The sequence below is a fragment of the Zonotrichia albicollis genome, chromosome 2 (genome assembly GCF_047830755.1).
Source record: "Zonotrichia albicollis isolate bZonAlb1 chromosome 2, bZonAlb1.hap1, whole genome shotgun sequence".
Lineage (NCBI taxonomy): Eukaryota > Metazoa > Chordata > Aves > Passeriformes > Passerellidae > Zonotrichia > Zonotrichia albicollis.
The window spans coordinates 4,244,444-4,267,806 of record NC_133820.1 but is presented as its reverse complement, the minus strand read 5'-3'; the positions used below and the strand labels follow the sequence as shown (position 1 = coordinate 4,267,806).

At 42.4% G+C, this 23,363-nt stretch overlaps 1 long non-coding RNA gene across 1 annotated transcript; it reads right to left on the bottom strand.

Moving 5' to 3' along the window:
• Window positions 1-5,250: 5,250 nt before the first annotated feature.
• Window positions 5,251-13,520, bottom strand: LOC141728312 (uncharacterized). The gene is made up of 4 exons (XR_012579228.1): window positions 13,360-13,520; window positions 12,897-13,003; window positions 6,689-6,948; window positions 5,251-5,350 (listed from the first exon to the last, which is right to left on the bottom strand). It is a non-coding gene; the product is annotated as an uncharacterized LOC141728312 (long non-coding RNA).
• Between the last annotated feature and the right edge of the window lie 9,843 nt (window positions 13,521-23,363).

Genomic DNA, 23,363 nt, shown 5'->3' with positions numbered 1-23,363 from the left:
TGCAGCCCAATTCCAACTGTCCGGCCATATAGCTTTGGAAAAACAGGAATGCTTAGAAAGGCTGGTGATAATTAAATGGTGTGTCCCACTGCTCATCTCTGGAACTGTCTTTGATTTCCCAAGTGACCAAAGCAGTTGGCTGGGCTGCCCTGTTATACCAAGCAAGGATCCAGGCTTTCCAGGAAGGTACAAATTATTTTGTGCAAATAACCCCACAGATTAGGAAATCTGTCCTGTTTACATCCTTGAACTGCAATAAGTCAGCACCCCAGTGCAGTAATGGAAAGATGGGTCAGTCATGCCTCGTGCAAGGAGAGGGAACATCTTTTAGTCTGAGAGCCTGGAAGTGCAAGGATAAATCACTGGAATGAATCATCTCTTTACTTGCAGATTTGCCCTCTTAGCCTCTTCTTACAGTTAGAGCACTGCCTTTAAACAAGAAATCCTGTTAGCATGTCCCAAGTTGTGGATGCCACTAAATCCTTGTCAAGCAGCTCTGACCTGGAATTTCAAGGCTGACCTTTCCCAACTGAGAGAGAGAGAGCCACAAATCCTCAATTAGCTTTGAGGCACAACACAACTCTTGTACACTTTGGATCAAATTCAATCCTGATGAAAGAAGATGCAATCCTCTGGAGTCTCTGAGAGCTACAAGCTGCTGTCATTAAAGTTGTGTTCCACCCCCTGGGTTTGTCTGTGAAACCCTTTAGGATCCTGCAGATACCAGCCTGGGTAGCAGGGGATTCCTGATCCTAAAGTGTTTTAGTCACATGAAGAAACTTTGCTCGAAGCATTACAAACACTCACATGAAGGAGCAACTTGAGAGATGTGGAGATACTGGAAAATTTGTTAATTATTTTATCCAGGTGTCCATGCAGTTATTTATATATATAAAGGATCTGTTTTACATCACCTCATTTCCAGTGCTCAGGCACATTAGAAGGGGTTAGAAAACCATGAATCCAAGATCTGCCTACAGCCCCCTGACAAGAAGCCATGGCCTAGCAGGGATGTCCCACCCAGCAGCACCTGTCCTTCACCATTAAATGAACTACTCCTTCTTGGAAATTAAAATAATTCTGTTCAGTTTTCATTGTTCTGGTGTTAGGACTGTCTGGCATTTCTAAGTCACTGCACAGGGAAGATGGCAATTACTGTGGGAAGTAACATTTGTTCTGTAAAATTACAAGAAGGCCGAATCAAACCCAAGAAATTGGCCTGCCCAACGTTTTAATACCAAAAAATCAGCATTTGATAGACTTGTGATCAACATAGGGCTATAGCTGCGAATAGACCCAGGCCTGGGTAAGGCCCTAATCGAAAATCTACCTGTAGGAACACAATTCTTAACATAGGACAGCTTTGTCCTTCCTGATACTGTCTCTTCTGTTAACTTGATAGAAAAATTTAATATGATGATGATCAGAGGGATGGAGCAGCTGTGCTAACAAGGAAAGGCTGAGAAAGCTGAGATTGTGCAGCCTGGAGAGAAAAGACTTTGGGGTGCCCTAATGCAGCCTTCCAGTCCCTGAAGGGAACTTAGAGGAAAGATGGAGTAAGATTATTCATAACAGCCTGTAACTGTAACAGGACAACACTGAACAGCTTCAAATCAGAAGTGAGGATGTTTAGATTAGATATTAGGGGGAAAAAAATATTCTGAGAGTGGCAGGGCACTTGAGCAGGTTGCCCAGAGAAACTGTGGTTGCTTCATCCCTAGAAGTGTCCAGGGCCATGGTTGATCTTGTCAGTTTTAACAATGCAAACATGATGATTATAGTGCTCAAGTCTGCTCATCTTAAAGCTTCCCTTCAGTGAAGCATTAAAACCACTGAAGAAGGCTATTTCTAAATGGCTCACTAGTAAATAAAATACTCATTATAAGTAATTTTGCAAAGAATTCCTAAAGATGAATATTTTAGGCTAGTCTTCTGGAAAGGACTAGATATTCCAGCATTTGAAACAAGTTATACAGCCTTTAACCCTCACCCTAGGATAGCAACATATGCAACACTGCCCCTTTTTTGGACCATATATCTTTCTGTGGCTTGGATGCTGTGAAAGCCCACTCAGATGGAAACCTCCTGGCAACTGTTTTGAGGGACTTCAGCTTGCTTGTTGATACTGAAATGGATTTGTGGTTGACAAACAGGAAAACACCACCATTACTGGTGCATCCTTGCTGCCAAATGGGTTGGGATCCAGGTGCTTCCTGGAGACTGAGGTAACTTCTGCATCCTTGCCCTCTCCCATTTCCACACCTGCCATTTCCAAGGAGTCCAGGACAAAGTTTTTACAGGCCTTCAATTATTTGTTTAAAAGTAGAGTAACAGCTACCTCAGGAAAACGATCAGAAAGTATTTTCCCAAGGAAGACACAGCTGTTGCTCAGTTCCCTGGATGGCATTAGCCAGGTTGTGCCTTTGTGCCCCTCACAAGCCACCCCTGCATTTGTCCTCCATCCCTAGCAGTTGTGGCTGGCCAGGCTCTTCAGTTTAAACATAATAATGAAATTAAAGCAGTCATATTTGATCAGGAATGCAAATGGTTTTGGTGGGAACAGCTGTGGCTTTAAGGCAAAATGTTTTTCTTGCTTCTTGATGGTCAATGACACTTTCAAGGAAGCAAAGAAGACACCTTTGCTTGGAGGTTGTGTGTTTATAAGTGGCATGTGCAAGCAGTGGACTAAGGCTGTAACACTTCCAGAAGGCTGAAAATTTTGCATTTAAAATCAGTTTCATTTTTCTGTTAGAGCTCACTGAGGAGGCAGCTGTGAGGGGTGTGGAGTTAAAATGGGTTGGACACTTTTAAACTACTGTATTGTTTTACTATAACAACACAATATTGTGAATTTGTGGGTACAGGATCAAATTAAAATAGGAAATTGTCTGAGGCGTGGCTAGAAATCAAATTGTTGAGGTATCATGGAGGAGAAAAAGATATTTCTGCAAGATTAAACATGAATTAAAATATATCATGTAATAAAAGTACATACCTTACAGGTATCAAGGGGAGGGGTGAGCTGATGGGTCAAAAGAAGCAGTGGGATTGTCCAGTCAGGAGGAGAAGGAGGTGCAAATGACAAATTGTATTCCTTACATTTTCAGGCATTAACCTGGAAAATAGGCTGGAATGAGGTCCTCACCTTCCAACAATCTGCTGCAAGAAATGGACTCACACAAGCCATAACACAAGTGAATAATTGTGACCATTGAACCTACCATGAATTTTGTTTAAAAACACGTGTTGGGTGGAGGCAGTGCTCTGCAGGAAGTATCACATGTTAGCAGGGTAAGCTTCAGACCCTTCTCCTTTTTTATTTTCTGAACAGCAGCAAGATAATCAGAGGAAGGGTAAAATGTTAAACTTTCCTTGTAAAAAAAAATGACACTTGTTATAAAAATACATTTGAAGGGTGCAAGAAATGCATGTGATGTATTCTACAGCTGTTCTTTCAGAGGAGTAGAAGGCCTGAAACACTCTTGAGTGTCGTTTATATGAGGAGCAGCAGACATTTAATTAATCTCAGTCTTAGAATTTTACAGCCAATATGTGGTCTCTGAACATCTCTGCTCTAGTTAGCAGAACATCTGTAGTAGAAAAACAGAGCTTAAATAAATCTGTGTTCTCTTGCACCCCTCCAAACCTTAGCACTTTTTGTCATTATTTCTTTAAATATTTTTCCAAAGATGTGTATGTTCAGCTTCTCCCTGTCCTCCCAGCCCTTCTTTTGCACATAGCCTGGATATAGATCCTATATTCTGAAATAGCTAGATCTGAAATTCTGGGGCAATTATAATAAAATAAATGCCTCAAATATTTTATTTTTAAAATTATTTTCTTTTTCAGTCAAGTTCTCAGTTGCTGCAAATTGGGATGGTTCCATGTGGGCAAATTGTTAGAGGCATAGCTTTATGAATTTGCACATCTATAAATGATATTCCAGGAGTGGAGGTGGAATATCTTTTTCCATGTCATCTGAGGCATAAACCAGAAAATGTACTTCCCTAGACTTCAAAGTTGAAACTGTAAGAGTGATTAAAGGGAAATTTAAAACAAATATTCTCTTGCCAGATCTCACCTGGCATTAACACACACGCTGCACCACTTCAGAGATCGAGTTCTGGTTGCTTTGTGCACGGATTTTTCCATCTCAGTCCTGGTTGCCTGAAGCTGGGGGAAGGAAGGAAGGGCTTTGCAGGTCCTGTGAGGAAGGACGGAATGCTCTCAGGTGGCACCACCGCCTGGCCCAGAGCACACAGGGAATAGAGAGAGCTGGACCAAATAAATCCTCCCAAAGGGGCACCGAGTGGGCGTCACGTCCTGAGCCAGCTCTTCCACATCCAGATCTCCCATCCAGATCTCCCTTCCTGGAGCAGCCAGTCCTGCTACTTCAGAGGAACACTGTCAGCTGAGCCCTGCACAAGGCTCCTTTTCAAAGGTTTTAGACATGTTCCATCTGTAAGAGAGGGATGCAGCTTTTGGGATATATTTTCTAGCAGTGGAGAGCAGCTATTTAATGATTAGCACAGGCATGTTAATGATCAGCAGATACATTTTAAGGTTTAGCACATATCCTGCAGCACACTCACTTCCCTCAGAAGGGCTGGGAGGTCCTTGTGACATTTAAATGCTATTTTAGTCTTATTTTAAGGGCTTAAATGGGTCTCAAGTGATGCATTAGGCTGAGGCTGGCCTTGGGTGTAAGGGCACGATTCACCCCAAAAGAAAAGCCCAAACACAAGTCCCATCACAGCTGCAATATTCATTTCTGGAAGGCTCCCAGCAGGTCTTATCCAAGCCACTACAGACAGGCAGTTTGAGTTTTTCCAGTTCCTAATGATTACACAGTATCCTGGAGTCAGTTGGACAACTTCCACCGAGAGTGAAACTCTTTGTATTTAATATCCCCCGAAAAGAAAAGTGGTATAAGAGAAGGGCCTCAGTCTTTTTCTTCTTTTATTGCTGCTGTTGAAAAGGTTTAGCCCACAGGGATTGGAGCACTGGGCAAAAACACAAAATATGCAGTACATCCTGTTACACCAAAGCAGGCAGATCCTCTCCCGTAACAACCAGAGCGGTACAATGGGAGACTTTGTCTGGTTTTCCTGACCATACAGCCTGCATGGGCTGTCATTAGGGTTTCCATTTCAGGAAGTTAAATGGTGGAAATTGATAAATATCATGACTCCTTTTTCACCATTGTTCCGGGAGGGTGTGTGTTTGAAAGGGATGGGGGAGCTCTTTTACCTGATACTGCAGTGGAAGCATTCCTGCTACAGGAAATTATTTCCCTCCTTACTGGACACCCAGAATATCATCAGGTATGAGTCCTGGAAATCTTCAGCAGCTATGATGCAAAGAAATGAAAAAAGAAATAAATAAATGCAGTGTTTAACAGATATGATATGTGGGCAGAGCATGGAACAGGTTGATCTTGAGTGGATGTGAACAGCTGGTCCTTTGAAAATCCATTTATCCTGACCTTCAGCAGGAAAAAAACTTGAGGTCCACTAGGCAAAAACAGTCTTCCACTCTATATCATGCTACAAAATCTCTCGTGGCCTGAAATGGATTTACAAAAGAATATAAAAACACCCAGCCCACCTTTCAGGGCGTTCAAACAGGGCAAGAAACTTTCCACCCAAACCAAACTTTTGCTCTCTTGTGTAGTCTGAGCTGCAGGGATTTCATCATAGCCTCAAGGCTGTTTCCCAAATCACCTATTCTCTCTCTTCTCTGCTCTCTTGCCTGCAATATTTTCAGATTTTTTTTCTCCCAGGGGAACATTTTGCAACGTTCATGTCATGGTCTAGATCATAACCACACCAGCAACCTTATTTCCTTCCTGATGTTTACTGGAGTTTATGTGCTCCAATATGAACTGACAAATGTGTGTACTCAAGCCCTTGCCAGTGAACAGCATGACTTTCCATGGTTCATAAAAACTCACCCATCCCCAGTGCAGCAGAACCATTCTCCTCTGCTCAGAGCAGGAGTTCAACCACTTCCAAACATGGAAACCATATGGTGACATGTTTTAAGAGAAAACATAACCAAGCAATGTCCCACCCATGACCTTTCCCAACAAAACCTCCCCTTCCCATGCTGGAACTCCATCCAGTAAGGCACCTGGTGTCCCACAAGGTGCCAGCTGCTGTGGTGTGAGGAAGATGAGTGTTGCCACTATGTTTGTGCCATGTGTTCACACCCAAAACACTCAGGTTGAGCCACTTGACTCATTAAGACTTGGTATTTTCAGGGAAGAAATGAGAGCTTTTGGAAAAGTGTTCCAATGCTTATTAACCTTAACTGGTAAAAAATGGCATCCATCTGAAATCCTTTCAGCTGCAGTGCCCAGACATCACACCTTATTAAACATTTTCCTGCCAAGCTGAAGAGTCTGCTACTTCTTTTTTCCTAGTTAGTCAAATTATAGATAATAGCTCATCAAAAGCTGACCCTTTCTTTGCAAGGCTTAAGCACAAGGTAAGGAATCCTCAAGTAAGGACCCTGTGCTTATGCAAAGAACAGTTTTTTAATATATCAATCCATGTTTTGGCCTGCTTCAGCTAATCAAAAATATCTCTAAGCTGTGGATATTGCTGCTGGACAAAGCTATTTTTTTATTGCTGCAACTTGGCTTCCATAACTCTGTTGGGCAGAGACCACACCAGGAACTCATTACCTGAGAACAGCAGCAGCTCCTCCCTTTGCTTTTGCACAGCCCCTGCTTCTCTGGAGAGAATGCTCCTCTTCTAAGGTTGTGGTTTACAGCCTTTATTTCCAGAGGCTTCTCTGCTCTGCTCCAGACTTCATCATCAGGATCCTAAATTCTTCATGCCAGTGTCCAGCCCATTGTCAAGCTTAGATTGCCTCCAAAGCTGATTTTATAATTTATGTGACTCTGATTTTATTCTTCAGTCACCAGTGGTGTTCCTCAGGGCTCTGTATTGGGACAGAATAGATAAAAGAAAGGAATTCTGCCCTGTGAAGGTGGGGAGGCCCTGGCACATGGAAGAAGTGTCCATGGCCAGCTTGAATGAAACTCTGAGAAACCTGGGATAGTGCAAGATGTCTCTATCCACCATAGTGAGGCTGGATCTAGATGATCTCTAAGGTCCCTTCCCACCAAGGTCATTTTATGACTCCATGATTATCTGTCTATTTGCAGGCTACTGATAAAATGATTAAACTGTGTTGCGCTGAGAATTGTGTATTTTGCTATAGAGAAGGAAAGCCCTGCTTGATGCTGTCTCTTCGCAATCACACATTGAGGTCTCCCAGTTTCCAATCCACTCAACATTTGCTGCATATTTTCTGCTCCTCAGCCAATCCACATAGACAAGACTGTGCAACCACAGCGTAATGAGGGTGAGTAAGAGTTCTTGGTTGTACAGTCACTTCCTCCCCATCCCCTGTGAGCTGCAGCCTTTGCCTCCCAGGCCCAGGGCTGCTGTGTAGGACGTGGATTAAGGGTCCCTGAGAGTGAACTCAGCCTTCCTGAGTGCCACTGACAAAGACATGACCTCACTGCAGCCCTGTTTTGGCTGCTTGGACACATTTCCACTTATAGGGCTCCCTCCTGCACTTCACAGAGACATAAAAACCCCCTGTCCTTCTGTCCTTTCCTGTTTGCATCTTCTGAAGAGCTCATTTTGGTAAATTCTAATTGCAGGGTTTTTTGTCTTACTTAGAGCAGTCTGTCTGCAGTTTTGTGTAGATGAGGTCAGAGCAATTTTGTAGTCGAGAGCATTGTAGCAGTCTCACATCCTCACTCCCCCATCAGCAGGATCAAGGAGGGAACTGGAAGAGTAAAAGCTGGAATACTCATGGGTCGAGATAAAGACACTTCAATGGGGAAAGCAGAGGCTGCACACAAGCAGAGCAAAACAAGGAATTCATTCCCTTTTTCCCATGGGCAAGTGCTCAGCGTCCCCAGGAGAGCAGGGATCCCCATCACACCTAACAGTGATTTGAGAACACAAACCCCATCACTCCAAATGTCCCCTCTTCCTACTTCTTCCCTACCCTTTATATCCTGAGCAGGATGTCACCGGGATGTCCCTTTGGTCAGCTGGGGTCACCTGTCCTGGCTGTGTCCCCTGCACCCCCAACCTCCTCCCAGGAGCACGAAAAGCAGGAAAGGCCTTGGCTCTGTGTGAGCCCTGCTCAGCAATAACAAATCCATTTCTGTATGATCAGACCCAAAACACAGCCTCACATCAGCCACTGGGGAAAAAATTACCTCTACCCCAGCTGAAACCAGCACAAGGAGAAAACATTTAGTGGGTGAGGAAAATCTGCAAGTCCTTGACAAAAAGCCTCACTGCTCATCACTGTGCACAGGCTGTACTTGTCCTTGGAAGCAAATGCTGAGTGAGGTGCAATATTTGATTGCTTTTGGTGTTTTTTTGATCTGTGTGCTCATTTACAGCGATAAGGAGTAGTCCCCATTCCAAGCCGCCAAGGAATGCTGCAAGAATGCAGCAGTCATGCACATATGGAAATGAATGGCTGCAGCAAATGCAAGGCCCATCAGACTGTCTGCTGCCTGCAGTGTAACCCCTGTGGCCCTCTCTCCTCCCTCATTTGCCTCACCCAGCTTTAACAAGCACCTGGAATGCTTCAGCTGGGATGTTCCTGCTGTTCCTGCACTGCAGGCCCACAGGACTCCCTCACATTCTTCTCTTGACACAGTGAATCCAATAGGGCACAGGCAGAATTCCAAAACAAAGCCAGCAGATGCTGTGGGTCCCTGAAAGCCACATGAAGTTGGTTTTCTGATGGTTTTCATTATGTTGTGGTGTGAGTGCCCTGCATTCACATGGCTTTAAGGGTTTTAGCAAGCTCTGCCCTTAGTTTGAGTTTCAGGCTCTTTCTGCAGATTTGAGGGCACTCTATGTGCATGTAAGGGGGGGATTTTATTTCATATTAAATGCTGGAAAGCAAAACACTCTCTTTCTCCTTTACTTGCTGTGCTACCAGGAAAACACTGGGAGAGTTATTGGTCAATACCTCTTAGAGTAAAAGTTAGTAATGTTTCCCAGTAATAAATGTTGTGGCAAAGACATGAATTCCTTTCAAGTTCTGAATCAGATTCTTTTTTTCCCCTCCAAACCATCCCTCAGATGTGAAAAGGGTTTTCATACTGAACCCAGAGCTCTCTGTATTGTTAGTGGGACTGTCAAGGTGCTGTTTGCACAAGATGTGATTCAGAGAGCTCAGCCACCCACACAGACAACTGCAACCACAAGAGGCAACACTTCAGAGCATCCTATCTGAGAATCCATCTAGAGGACATTTCAGACAGACCTGAGGCTCCTCTGCTCCTGCTTGCAAGTGCCTGGACACCAGCCAGCTCTAATTTAGAAGTCCTGCAGACATGTTAGCTCAGTTCTGTGCTTCAGCTAAAGTATCAAAGCTCTTGCAATCATCTGCCTTGAGATGATGCCTGGTAGGTAAAGCTCAGTCCTCAGGTGATCCAAGGTTTTGTTCCTGTATGGATGTCAGAGGAATTTTGCCTCAGAATAAAAGCACTCAAGGGTGGAGGGTTTGTTCTGCTTTCTGCTATGCCATACCCATTGATTAGGCCCAGCAGATTTTTCTACAGAGGCTACAGCTGAACATGAAGCAGGTTTTTAACAACCTCCACCAGCTCTCTCTACCTTGCTTTGCACCCACTCAGGCCAAAACCTATCCCTCAGCCATAGCCTGTAGGATTCCTTTCCTAGTGCACATGCTTTGCAGATTAAAATAAATAACTCGAATCAAAAGAAGCCCAGGCAGAAACCCCCTGCCTGCAGTGACGTGTCACGCCCAAACCAACCAAGGGTTCTTGGCTCTCCATCCCAGCAGACAACAAGTTTGCACCTGAACCCTTTGGAAGCAAAAATCTTTTCAGGAAAAAGGCATCTGGCCCAAAACGTAGCATGGATTCCTTTGTTTAGCTTAGCTGAATCCCATGGTTTTGCATTTTCATCCCTCAATCCTCCCTAGCAGAGGAACAAATCTCCGGTAATTTGAACACATGTACGCTGAGCGCTGGCTCCCGGCTCGAGTAACTTGTTCCATATTCTCGGCACCATTTGCATTTAAACAGTTCTGCCACGATTCCCCTGTGCACAGAAACAGATGGGCAAACAAAGCAAAGGACGGCCCTGCCTCGCTGCACCTGAGTTTTGGGTTGAAATCTATGCAAACTTGGGGACTAATCAGGTCGTTTTCAAATAAGGGAAATTCCTGCAAAACGTTTTTGGGTTTTTTTTTTCCCTACTTCTTCAAACAAAACGCAACGTGAAACCACTCCAGATTACAGCATGTAAATGGATGTGGAGATAAGATAGGCTTTGTTTTGTTTGAGACTCAGAAAGATAACTTTATGTAAAACTCCTTGTTGTTGGCAGCCTGCTTTCTTTGCTGGGATATGATTTAAAGTCATCATTTACCAGCTTTTTTCGCAACACTTTGATGGGAGTAGGAGGAAGGTGGTGGTGGGAAGTCTTTCCATGGGAGGTTTGCTGAATAGTTATGAAAATGTTGGATTTAAAGCCCTGTGCAGGACAACCCCTACTTGTTTTTTTCTCTGAAAAATAAGGCCCACGGTTGACCGTGTCTTTCTCATCATGTTGATACTGTCAAAAAAACCTATTCAAAAATGAAACCATAAGGAATTAAGCCCCTATTCTGTTAAAGGATGTTCTCCAAAAGGCTGTTAGGCAGAGTTTTAATCTGAGACAACTGGTATTTTACTGACTCAGGCTGCAATGCTTAATGATTGTTAACACTATTTAGTGACTGTGAATGTTCAACCTGTATTTGCTTTGCTTTCTGTTTTGTCTCTGACTCCCTTCACTAAAGGCTGAAAAGCTCCTGAAAAGCTGGGAGATAGTTCTGCAAAGTTTTTGCTAATGGGCTGAGTGAATTTGTTGTGCTCTGCCCTTTCCAGCTTTTCTACCTCCAGGAGCAAGAACTGCTGATTGCTGGAAAGCAGGAGACCAATTACTGAACAATAACTTCACAAAAATAAATAAATTGCCTTCAGCTTAATGTCTACCGTTGTGATTTCTAGGTTTTTTGTTTGTTTGGTGGGTTGGTTGTTTGGTTCGGTTTTTTTAAGGGCTGGTTCTTTTTCTTGCTTTTTAGCACGACAGCAATAAAAGTTTGTCAGTTCAAAATAAATACAGATTTGGTACCTGAAAAGATCCACTGCTGCTTAGATAAATTTAAAAGAGTGAAACACTTGATGAGAGATTTTCTGGCAAACCAGCCAAGTCTCCAAGCTGAAATCACACAGCAAAGTGGTCTTGAAATGTCCAGTGCCTCTTGTAGGTTCAGAAATATTTGGGTTTTGGGCTTATTCTGGATGAGCTGCATATGGCAGATCCTCATCCAAATGCCATAAGCATCCAAACTTGCAGGGAGCTGGAGCACCTACAAATGACCCCCAGGAATTGTGAAATGACAGCAAAACCATCCCCACAGGTTCCACACTTGCATTCCAGAGAACTGCCTGAGGCCTTTCCTAAATCCTAAATGCTGATGAAAGTCACTGACAAATGGCTGTGGAGTTTTGTAAAACCCCTAAATAATTTAGGAACAGGTTTGGTAATCCCTTGAAATGGCATGCTTTGGAAAATCCCAGCAATGGGGATTTATCATTACAAATTAGAGACAACTATGGCAAACCTGTGAAAAGGAGAGTCTGTTTTGTTGTCCTGGAAGATCTCAGCTATCACATTTTATCTTCTCCCACATCTCTGCCTCAATTTGTTCCAAATCTTGGAACAAAAGAACACTTTCGTGCCTGAGCCATTCAAGAAGAGTTTTCTTGCAGATCAAATGACATGTCTGAAAGCATCTTGAACCTATTAATATTATTGCTGTGATACTGAAATGTTCTCTTTCATGCATTTGATATTAGGACAGTGCTGACAGATCTGCTGCCTCACCTTGAAGAAGTAAGATTTCACCAACCATTAATCCTACATGACACAATTTTATTTTTATCATTCTGTTTGCCTAAACAAAAGCAAACTTGCCTAGTTTTTCCTTTACTGCTGTGAGTTGTACAAATATTTACTGACTCACCTAAACCAGAGTTTCCACTCAAACAGTTTTTATCCAGCTGAATGAGGTAATTTAAAAGGTCAGTTACAATTAAAAAGAACTCTACATACATCAAAATGTAAGTTTTAGTTTTGGTGGAAGGGAGGGTAATTTGCTACAATCAGTCTTCAGCTAGGATTTTTTTTTATAATGCAGTAAATGTTGCTACCCATCAACTCCAACCAATTTAAATGACATTGGTGTATGATCAGAGTTGAATGATAAGGTTTATGAGGGTTTTCTGTGTTTTGCTGGAGGTGTGAAGTTGTACCCAGGTTCCCAAAGAGTGGAAAAATGCAATCCCCTCAGTCCAAAGATGCCAGAGGGTGCAGCAGTCTTTGTGTGAACCTGGAGCAGCAGGGAACTGGAGGCACAGGAGTGAGGGAGGCATTCAGTGTGCTCACTGCCTGAGACCCCAGCAGCACAAGGGACCTCTCTTTGGAAGGATTCTTTCCTCCTTTTCCCTCATTTCAGTCTTGGTTTAAAGAAATAGGATCAAAAGGAAGAATGCCATCAGTCCTAGCTTTGTTAGAAGGAAGCCAGCAATATATCTTGTTTCCTTCTAGGCTCTGCTTTCTATTTTGGTGATGTGAAGAATAGGACCTGAGCACACATGGGCCCATTATTTATCCTCATCTTCTTTCCTATTTTTCCTCTACATTTTTAGTGTAAATGCAGCTCTGATTGTCTGTTTCTAAGGCCTTGACAAATGCGAGTAGCCCACATCCTTAGCAAAGCCAGGAATGCTGCTGTGACATTTTCCAAGCCTACCCCAGGTAGGAAATTACCTGAACTGCAGTGGAGTCATCCAGCTGCCCTCAGTGGTTTGGAGCTCAGACCCAAGGTGTGTGGTGGAATGTGCAGGAAGGATCTGGATCAAATTCCTCTTCTGTGTCTGTTTTATAGAGGAAGGAACTGCTTAGTGGGGCTTCCCAGCCCAGGTCTCAGTGCTCAACCATATCTTCAGCCAAAAAGGGGAGAGTTATGAAGAGCCTCTGACTGCTCTTTTCAAAAGAAATGCCTTTCTCAGGCCTCTGCACTGGAAGCATCTGTTCTTATTTATGCACTTTTTCATATACAAGAGTATATAACACATTTTCATTCTGGGGTGATCATTCCTGATTGAAAAAAAAACCCCAAAAAAAACAACAAGCAAAACCCAACCCAAACCAACCCAACCTAAAAAAAAAAAAAAAAAAAAACCTCCAAACAAACCAAACAACATTTGATAGGAAAACACAAATCTCATACCTTGAAAATATCTCCAGAGAAGGTGAGACTGGCTCCTGGGTGAGATGTTTTCACCCAGGCTGGCCCTGCTTCAGCAAAGCACTCAAGTGCATCCATAAGCTCTGTTCACTCCAGTGGGAAGCCTGGATTTTGAGTGGATTTTGTGGAACAGCTGCCAAGCAAACTCATAGTGCATCCTGGTGCAGGGAGGAACCTGATTAAACCTGTTGTAAGAGAGCACTGGAGAAAGCCAAGTGCTCTGCACAACAACAACTTTTATTGATCCCATAAAACTCAGGAACACTCCCCTTAGCCAGCCACCTATTTTTGCCTGCTATTTACAAAAAATGAACCCTGCTATTGATGTATTTAAATCCAAAGAACACTTTTGCAGTAAGTCCCAGTATTTAGAGTGCTCCATGAAGGAAATATCAGTGCTCTCCCCACTTGTGCAGCTACAGAAAACTCCTCTCTGCTTTGGAGCTAGATAAGAGTGATGGAGAGAGGAGAATTTATCCAGGAGGTGTAAATTGAAACACAGAAGGTTTCACCTGATTATGGGGAAAATCTTTACTGTGAGGGTGACAGAGCACTTGGAACAGGCTGCCCAGAGAAACTGGAGTCTGCTCCTCTGGAGAGTTTCCAAACCTGCCTGGATCTGTGTGAGCTGCTCTGGGTGAAGCTGCTTTAGCAGGGGAGCTGGACTGGGTGAGCTCCAGCACTCTGTGAATCACTGCAAGCTCTAAAGCTGTGCTGCCCTTTGGGCAGTATCCAGACACGTGTGATTTTCAGTTTGACACGATGGAGACAAACATGGCTCTAGCAGGGAGCGACACAGGATGGTGGAGAGAAAAAGGAGCAAGTAGGGAAGCCCCATTCTGGAGCACCACCCACTTAATCCATTACCTGTATACTTCATTTATTCATGAGTATCTCAGCTCTCAGCTCTGTTTCATTGCTCCTGTCCTGGTTGTCTTGTTCCTTGTCCTGACAGGTTTCAACTTCAGCTGAAATCAGACCCCAGAGGAAATGAGTTGGGTTTATGCTTGTGTAGAAGGGTTGCTCAAGCAGGATATCTGTTTATTAACTGTCTGGCAATTCTCATAGGGTGTCTATAACTTGTAAACCTTTAATACAAAAGGAGATTCAAAATGCAATCAAGAATACAATGGGGTTTGCAAGTTCCTGCAGTTATCCCTCTCCAATCCTATAATCCATCCTTCCGTGGTGACTTGCATGGTTCTGGCCTGATCCTACTGCCCTATTCACAGGGAAATACAGATATTCACATTAATAACTGTTTCAAATCAATATCTTTTACTCCATGTTATACACATTTCAGAATGAGACCTTCTGAGGAAAAGATGGTATTATTTGCAGACAAACAAGCCAAGTGTTCCTTATGCTCAAATGACCTAATGGGAAGTTCAATATTAATTTCTCTCACATGGGGAAAACATATTTTGTATATTTTTTCTAAATGGAGACGAAAAATGTCAAAAAATGCTTACTTTGATTTAGAGGCATAAAACAGAGCCTTGGAGAGTTGTGAAGTCATCATCTGGTCCATGTCTCTGTAGAGGACTGGCTTGAGAGGAGAAACAGTGAGAGAAGAACTTTGTCTGGTGTTAATTAATTAAATTGACATGAACCACACTTTACTAGTTGGTGATTAGTTCTCACATTTTTAGGAGAAAAGGACAGGTCTGTCAGTAGATGTTTGATAAAGGATGTCATCAGCATATTTCTTTAAATATATTTCTTTTAAAATATCTTTCCATTTCTGAATAAGGATAATTCCTGTTGACTGGTAATCCCGGTACAGAAAACTTAGAGTGGGTGGGCAATTGTATTTTCATTTATTTTTGATTGCTTCCCCTTATTTTATTAAAAAAGTTAGACTCCCTCACACAGAAATGTTATCAGCTCTTCTAAGCAGGTAATTTATGAGCCAGCACAGATTGCATTTGGGATGAAATAACCATAAATCTAATAATGTGGCTTTGTTGAAGAAGAAGTAATTTAGAATTAGTAACCTTAAGCACAAACTTGTCTCTGATACCAATAAAACCCTTTTCCCAAGGAAGAGCTAATTCTGTGGCAATCAGCTTCTCTTCTGAGCCTGGAAAGAAAAACAGAGTCTCGCTCCACTCAAGTGAATACTGAAACACAGGATTTTCACCTTCCCACCCGTGCTGATCCAGACTCTGGAATAAATTAAACCCTCAAAATTTTAACTGGGGAGGGCTTGCAGTGTCTGAGGCTGCTTGAAACAACAGATTCTTGGCACCAGACCTTCCTTGAGATGCTCTTTCCATTGTAAAAAGGATTAATAATAACCAAACATGGCTAGTTAATTTCTCCAGAGTCCTTAAATGGTGGAAACAGTGTGTAGATGAGGTAGAACCCCTCACTACTCTCAGTATTCCAAACCCTGCTGAGTATTCCTAGCCTTTGAAATGTCTGCTTTTAATTATGCACGTTGCCTTTCTGCCAGGGAGCAGGTGGAACAGCTTTCAGCTCCACTGGGAGCCCACATCAACTCCTCCCAGCAAAGCCTCTTCAAGAGAATTCTCCTTCTGTGTAAAAAAACCTTAGGCATGCACAGGAGAATTTTCTCCTTCCAGTTAATTGTACTAGAAGTGATTGGGAACCTGCACTTCCCCTCTGCTCCGTTATCTGCCCAGCTCTGTGGCTGTGCTGTGCTTTGGAGAAAAAACCTCTCTCTGTTTGTATCCAGCCTGGCACGGAACCATAAATTCACAGAATATCTCAAGCTGGAAGGGACCCATCACAGAGTCCAACACAGGACTGCCTAAAACTAAACCATATGACTACCAAAAAAAAAAAAATTAAAGGAATGTTAACTGGGAATGTCCTGCAGAAAATGTCACGCTAGTTTTCTTTTTACAGCCACATCTCACAAGTTATTCTATACCCAAGGTATACACACCTGTGTGCTTCACTTTGGGATTGGTCAGCCTGGAGAAGAGAAGCATTGGAGTGACTTAATTGTGGCCTTCCAGTGCCTACAGGAGCTACAAGAAGGATGGAGAGAGACAATTTACAAGGAAAGGAGTGACAGGATGAGGGGCAATGGCTCCAAACTGAAATAGGGTGGGTTTAGCTTGGATTCTGGGAAGAAATTCCTCCCTGTGAGGGTGGGGAGGCCCTGGCACAGGGTGCCCAGAGTTCTTGGATTTCCCATCTCTGGAATTGTTTAAAGGCAGCTTGGAGAGAGCTCTGAGCACCCTGGGATAGTGGAAGGTGTTCCTGCCCATGGCACAGGGCTGGAAATGGAGAATCTTTAAGTCCCTTCCAACCCAAATCATGCTGGGATTCCATGACAGGAATTCACAGAGTGAATTAGTGAGAAATATCAACATCAAGCTTGACCCAGCAGTCATTCTTATCTCTCCCCTATCTTTTTGTCACTCTTTATTCCAATGGCAAGAATAACCCCTGCACAGCTAACACAGACTTCTGTTCTTATTCCTTCTCAACTTCAATTGAATCTGTCAGGGAATCTTTTTCCCCTTTTATGGCAATTTTCCCCCAGGTTTTCCCTGCGTTGTTTATGGACAGAATGAACACAGCTGCACATGCAGGCATGACTGAAAGTCAGGCATCCAAGCTCCCTGCCTCGTTTCTGGGCTGCATGAGCCAAAGGGCTTTGGTGCACAAGCTATTTGTTGACAGACATACAGAGGTGGAGGTTTGAAAATTCTTGCAGATATTGTTACACTGTACCAGGAATATCTGTCAACAATCAGGAGAAATCCTACAGACCAAAGGTATGCACCTCGAAAATGATCCACAGAAACTTCACAGAAACCTTGGTAAAGTTTGGTTAAAGAAGACACAGCTATTTATGAACTGAAAGGATATTATATTTTTTAAGTTCTAATTTGACAAACAGCCCTAAATGTAATTGCTTTTCTGAATAAGTGTAAATGTAGATAAAACTCCAATCTACTAAAATGAAAACAAGCCAATAGCCTCAACCTGCCCTCAGCCTCTCATCCCCTTTGGTTTCATCTACATCTCCTGGGGATGAGAGAGGAGAGATTGTGAAAAGACAGCATGGGCTTGGCACAGCCACAGCTTTAAAAACCCTTGATATGTGTCTTGAAAATGAAAAGTATAAGCTACTGCCACTCAGTAGCTGGATTTTGCTAGGAAAACTATAATCACCCATCCTACTTTTCTTCATTGCCAGGAGGTTCTCCAGTTCAAGGCTTTGGTTTTGCAAGCAATGCAGGGACAGCTCTCAAGGGCAGGGCTATAAAAGTAGCAGATACTCCATGCCACAGACTCATTTTTCATCTGAGAAGAAACTTTCCCCTCAAGAGACAAGACTTGTGGTGCTATGAGGTGGTAATTAAGAAAAATGCAGACAGGAACTTGTTATCTATGTAACATAAGCAGGAGAACAGCAAAATTAAGTGGAGGGAGGACTGGTTAAAGTAACAGTAAAGGAGAGCATTTTCAGAGTCCTGAGGTTATTACATTTCTACCACAAACCTTTAAAAAAGCAGGTCCCTAATACACAGATATTAGCATTTCTCAGATCAAGTGACCAGCTCCTGCGCAGAGATGCCACTGTCAGTTTTCAGGCAAAAAAATCAAAGTAGGACCTAAGTGGGGTTTAAGATGGGTCTAAGCTCCTTGCAAAGCCTGAGGAACAGCTGGCACGCAATGTAAGCATTGTTCATCCAGCATGGAACAGTCCTAGGTCTTCTCCCCTTACAGGAACTCCCTCCTGAACAGCCTGATAATCCCTGCTGGGGCACTGAGCTCCAGAAACAGCATGAGAACCACAAAAAACACCACTGAAACATGCACTGGGCTGTGCAAATACCCATCTGGGACAGTGGGACAGTGAAACCTTGCAAATAGAAAAAAAACAACCATGTAAAAATGTGGATTAGAATAGCAGGAGTGATCCTAATGCTCTTCAAGGTTCCCTCTATCTTCAGCACTGGAATTTTGTGTCCCTAAGACTCCTCCCAAAGCATGTTCCAATGCCATGTTTTTTTCACATGTACCCATCTCATGCTTTTAATAATTAGAGAAAATAATTGCACATCTTTGATGTGCAAAACCCAGTTGAAAGTAACTATTTGCACTTGAAACAGACCCCAGGAATTCCTCCCCTCTCTCACCCTCTTGTACTGAAATTGTGGCGTTTTAAGGATCATCTAAGAGAAACTCAGGCCACAAATAGTGATAAAATATCTGCTGCTTTCCTTTAATACTATTCTGGTCCTATCAAAGTGCAGCTTAAAATACCTTTTCTATTTTTTTTTCCCGCCTCTCTTGGTTTAAGTCAGAAGCGTAATGGCATTTGAGCTCTTTTTTCAAAGACTTGTAATTGCCCAGATGATAAAGCTGGACGCTGTGGCAAAAGGCATAATGGAAGGAATGTGTTTCACTTCTCACCTGTCTTTCCCAAAATGTGCTGGCAGCCAAGGATGATATTTGAGACCCTTTCAAAAGAATGCTTCTCTTCTCTAATAAAAGGAAGCTTTATTCGGATACTCTTTTTAATACCAAGGTCCAAAAGAGGCCACGCTCTCAACACCCTCAGAAGCTCAGCTGGATTGAAATGGAAATATTGGAGCCAGCACATGTGTTGCTACTTCTTTTGACTCCATAATTTAAAAAGAAAAATAAAAAAATCATTATTACATCTGCTAAAGGGTTCAGCTCTGCCTGGTCCTCGGTGACCCGAAACTCCCGGAAGGCAATAAAGGAGAGTGCTCGGCCCCTTCTGGGATTCTGCACATGGTCCCTGCCAAGCACATGATTTCCAGTACCTGCACAGCCATGACACTGCTTGAGGTGCTGGGAGAGTGCTGGAATCCAGCCCTTTCCAGATGAACATCACAAATATCCCAACAGTTCAAGGCACTCCTGACATCTGCAGACAGGAGAACCCCTTGGTGTTGCAGCACTGGGCAGGAGCAAGCACAGAAATACAAACTAGAGGTAATACAAGCCCAGAAATACTAACTAGAGGAAATACAAGCACAAAAATAAGAAAGTTTTACATTTAAATAGAAGCAGACATGGTGTTTATCATGCTCAGCTTTACCTTTCAAATTTCCAGTTGCTTGCAAACAAATCTGTTCCCTGGCAAGAAATTGTTCAAGGCCAAAGAATAAGTCCTGACATTTAATCTGATTTGGAAATTACCTCCCTGAGCTCTTTTTGGGAGAAAAAAATGTCACCAAATCATCTAATGTAGGCACCATGCTGTATAAGATAACATTTACATAGGTCAGTGAGAAATATCTCAAGATTTACCAGTGCATCTCTTTGTTTTCGGTTTCCCACACCTCCATCCCTTCAGAAAGTTGTGAGTTTTCACAGAAAACACCCAAACCCTGAGAACCTGTGCTTGCCTTCTAAAAACATAACAACAAAAATGTTCTCAAAAACCTCAAATGCTTTCAGCTGAGAACTCATTTCTGTATGGTTTCCACAGATTTAAACTATGTTTTCTTTATGGCTGCCAGCATCTTCCCTTTATTTCTAGTATTTTTTTTCCCCCAGAAACCCAGCCTAGTTTTAGTTCAAATAAAACCCCTCTATCACCCACAATATACATGTAGAGAGTGAGAAACCCTTCCCTTACAGAGCCAAGCTAATGTGAAGTAGCCAAAAAGCATTAAAAATGTTTTTTAAAAAGCATTAAAATGTATTTGCAGAATTGGCCAAAGAATTTCTTCTCTGCTGGGGAGTTTAAGCTTTCAATTTAAACCCTTTAATAACAATTCCATGATCACTGCTATTAAAGCCCTGTTATTTTTATTTTAAGCTTGCTACTGAGCACTTATTACCCTATAAAGCACTTTCTAAAATCTAAAACTTCCCAAAATCTAACTAAAATCCTTCTCAAGGGTACATTTTCCTGTGCATTATCTCTTTCCTTTCACTGCCTTCATTTCACCTCCACATTTTCTCGAGGCAGTTGTGTTGCACCAGGCATCCCATGGCTGAGGGAACCTTTGCTCTGCTGTGCCTTCCAGAGGAGCCTGAGATTTGAATAATTTCTCTTCCTTTACCTCTCTACTTCTGCAAGTCTTTCCTCTCACCATCCCTTACACCTCCAAATGTTCTCGTCTTGTTATTCCTTCTTTTTCTCCTCTGGATTTCTTTGCAGTTAGCAATTAATTAAAAATATAATGGCACTGTAACCCTCTTTGTGACAGAGACTGGTAAACATCAACCACTGTCCTGGGGAAACAAGGTCATATTCCTTCTTCCAGAGAAGCAGATCCCAAAACATCCACATAAACCTGGACAATAAAACACCTGGAGCTACATGCACATCACTGGATTAATTCAAACACCAATTAATGACATTGAAAATGAAAAAAAAACCAAACCAAACCTTTAAGAGTAGCTGCACCTCTGTGCCACTGGAAATGCTTTGGGTAGCTGGGATACCTCTGCAGGGTTGGCAGCACCAGCAAAGGCCCTTTGGGGAATCGGTGTCCTCCTGGATCAGCAGGGAGGGGCCAGGTGGGATCCCCAGGGCAGCTCAGGTGTCCCACACACCTGTGTTTTGGCACCTGAAGGGCAGCACTCCCATTCCAGACGGCTGTTCCTGATTCAACAGACACTGATGCCACTCCTGATACAGCTCAGCAGATATGGACAAGTTTTTCAACTTCAGGCTGTGAAGAAAACATTGAAAAAAGAAAAAAAATTCACCAGATTTCTAAATATATACAGCAACCTCACTTTTTCTTTGAAATCATTATACTTGATAAAAATCGACTGACAATCTTGTTCTAATTTCTTGGGTTTGTTTCTAATGTTTTAAGACATTTTGCTGTGTTTTCCAGCTTTTCTACAATTCTAAATGCTTGGAAACTTTTCTTTGTTTACTGTTGGTGCTCCAGGACATGCATGGTTTTAGGAGACAGAGGTTTAAAAAATAAAAATTGCACAACTTCCAATATGAAACATTCAAAAAAGCCCACAAATCTTTGCAACCCTGGAGCTGTTTTGATTAAACCTGACTCTGTACAGCTCAACACTTAAAAGAACTGGATGTGTCAGAACATGATTTTCAGGAAAGGTTGCATTTGTTATGGAGGTTTTGTTAAAACTTTATTCCAGGTTTTATTGCCTATAAGTCAACTGCAAATAAATGACTGTTGGAGTGAAAGTGGGTCTAGTAAATAATCACTCATAATTCTGATTATTTCAGATTATTTCAATTATTATTGAGGATACTTATGGAACTGGAAAGTCAGAACAACATAAACTTTTAACAGCATTTTAAAAAGCTGAAAGATTTTTTTTTTTCAATGAACCAAAATTAAAAACAGGCTGTATGGAAACTGCCAAGGGGGCCCAGAAAACCCCCTAACTTTCTAACTCCTGCCTTGCTGCCAGGGCTTGTATCAAGAAATCTTTTTATCAGACAGGTGGCCCTGACAAAGAAGGGGCATTTGATGGTAATCTAATCTCTGAGAGTGTTTTTAGTTGCAGAGAATATGAGAATTATTAAAAAAAAAAAAAACAACCCGTTGAGCAAGAAAATGAAGTAGGTACCAAAATTTAAAACTAATCATACACCAAACTAAAAATGAGCAAAAAATTCTGTGTGAAGCTGCACTGGAAACAATGCTTACTGTTTAAAAAATAACTTCCATTAAAAAGGAATTTCTCAAATTGCCAGTGTGCCTAACTCCAAGAGGAAATAAAGTTATCAAAATGGCATTGCTTTGGAGGGCAGCATTGTCAGCTTTTCTATTACAAAAATTACTTTAAACTTGGATTGTGCTGGGGAACATGGTGGGCTGGGAAATGAGTAGCTCTTACAACCACTGAATCACATTTCTGACCAAAACAGTTAAATCAGATCTGCATGACCTTGTTCTTCATATATTTTTCTCTTGCCTTCAGCATAGACAGAGCCTTAGGAGTATGGCTCTATCATCTAAAAAAATTACTAAACCACCTTATTTTAAAGCTCTCTCGCTCACATTTTTGCCACCTTGCTACTGCCTGCCTCAGTTATTTGACACACACTTGATGTGAAACAGTTATAAAGAGAAGAAAAATATTACACAAATTGGCTCTAGCGGACAAGCTCAACTCTGTTCCCACATAATTGTGAAAACAGGGATTTTCTGCTGGCTGGGAGCAGCCTCAGCACTGATGTTTGGCATTTCCCTGATTTTCCTTTAGCCATGCTCAGCACAGATATTTTGTTTCAATCAGGTACCAAATTCATCTGTTCTTCCAAAGCTGCAGCTTTAGGCTTCCCACACGTAACAAAAACTGTCTCTAGCTCTGACTCAGGCATATGTTCAAAGCAGGAATCTGGGAGGATGGCAGCTTGCTTAAAGTGGAAAACCCAGAAAAGCCTGGAAGCATGATTTAGTTGTCTCAATTTCCTTCTTTGCCCTGCAAATATATTTTTTTTTACAGCTGTTTTCATCCCAAATTCAGGTTCAGGGGCCCAACAGGCCCATGGTGACCAGTGAGGCATCTCTGGTCACCCAGCCAGCTCCCTCCTGTGCAGGAGAATGTAGGATTAAGTTTTTTTCTGATTTAGAGATGGGAGAACATTTGAGTCACATTTGAGCTCCAGGGTGACTGCATCACTTTCCTGGGAAAGCTCCTGCTTCCTTCCCAGCTTTTCATGGGACAATACCCAGCCTCTTGCTCAGGAACAGCACTGGCATCTTCTGAGGAAGCCAAATCCTGTGGGATGGTGTAATTCATCCCCCAGCACCTGCAAACGATTATTGTTCATTATGGGAATATATGGTTTTGATGTTTCTTGTTTTTTTTAATATTTGGTGACTTTCTGGCAGGTGCTTTGGAGGGAAACACATTTAATTAGTCATTAAAGGACATTAGTGGTGGACCTGGCATTGTGACATTTTTGGTGGAACTTGATGTTAGAGGTCTTTTCCAGCCTTAATGACTCTGATTGTTTGTGATTCTTTATCCTCCTGCCTGTTGAGGTCTGTGGGATTGGATTTGGGTGGGAATGC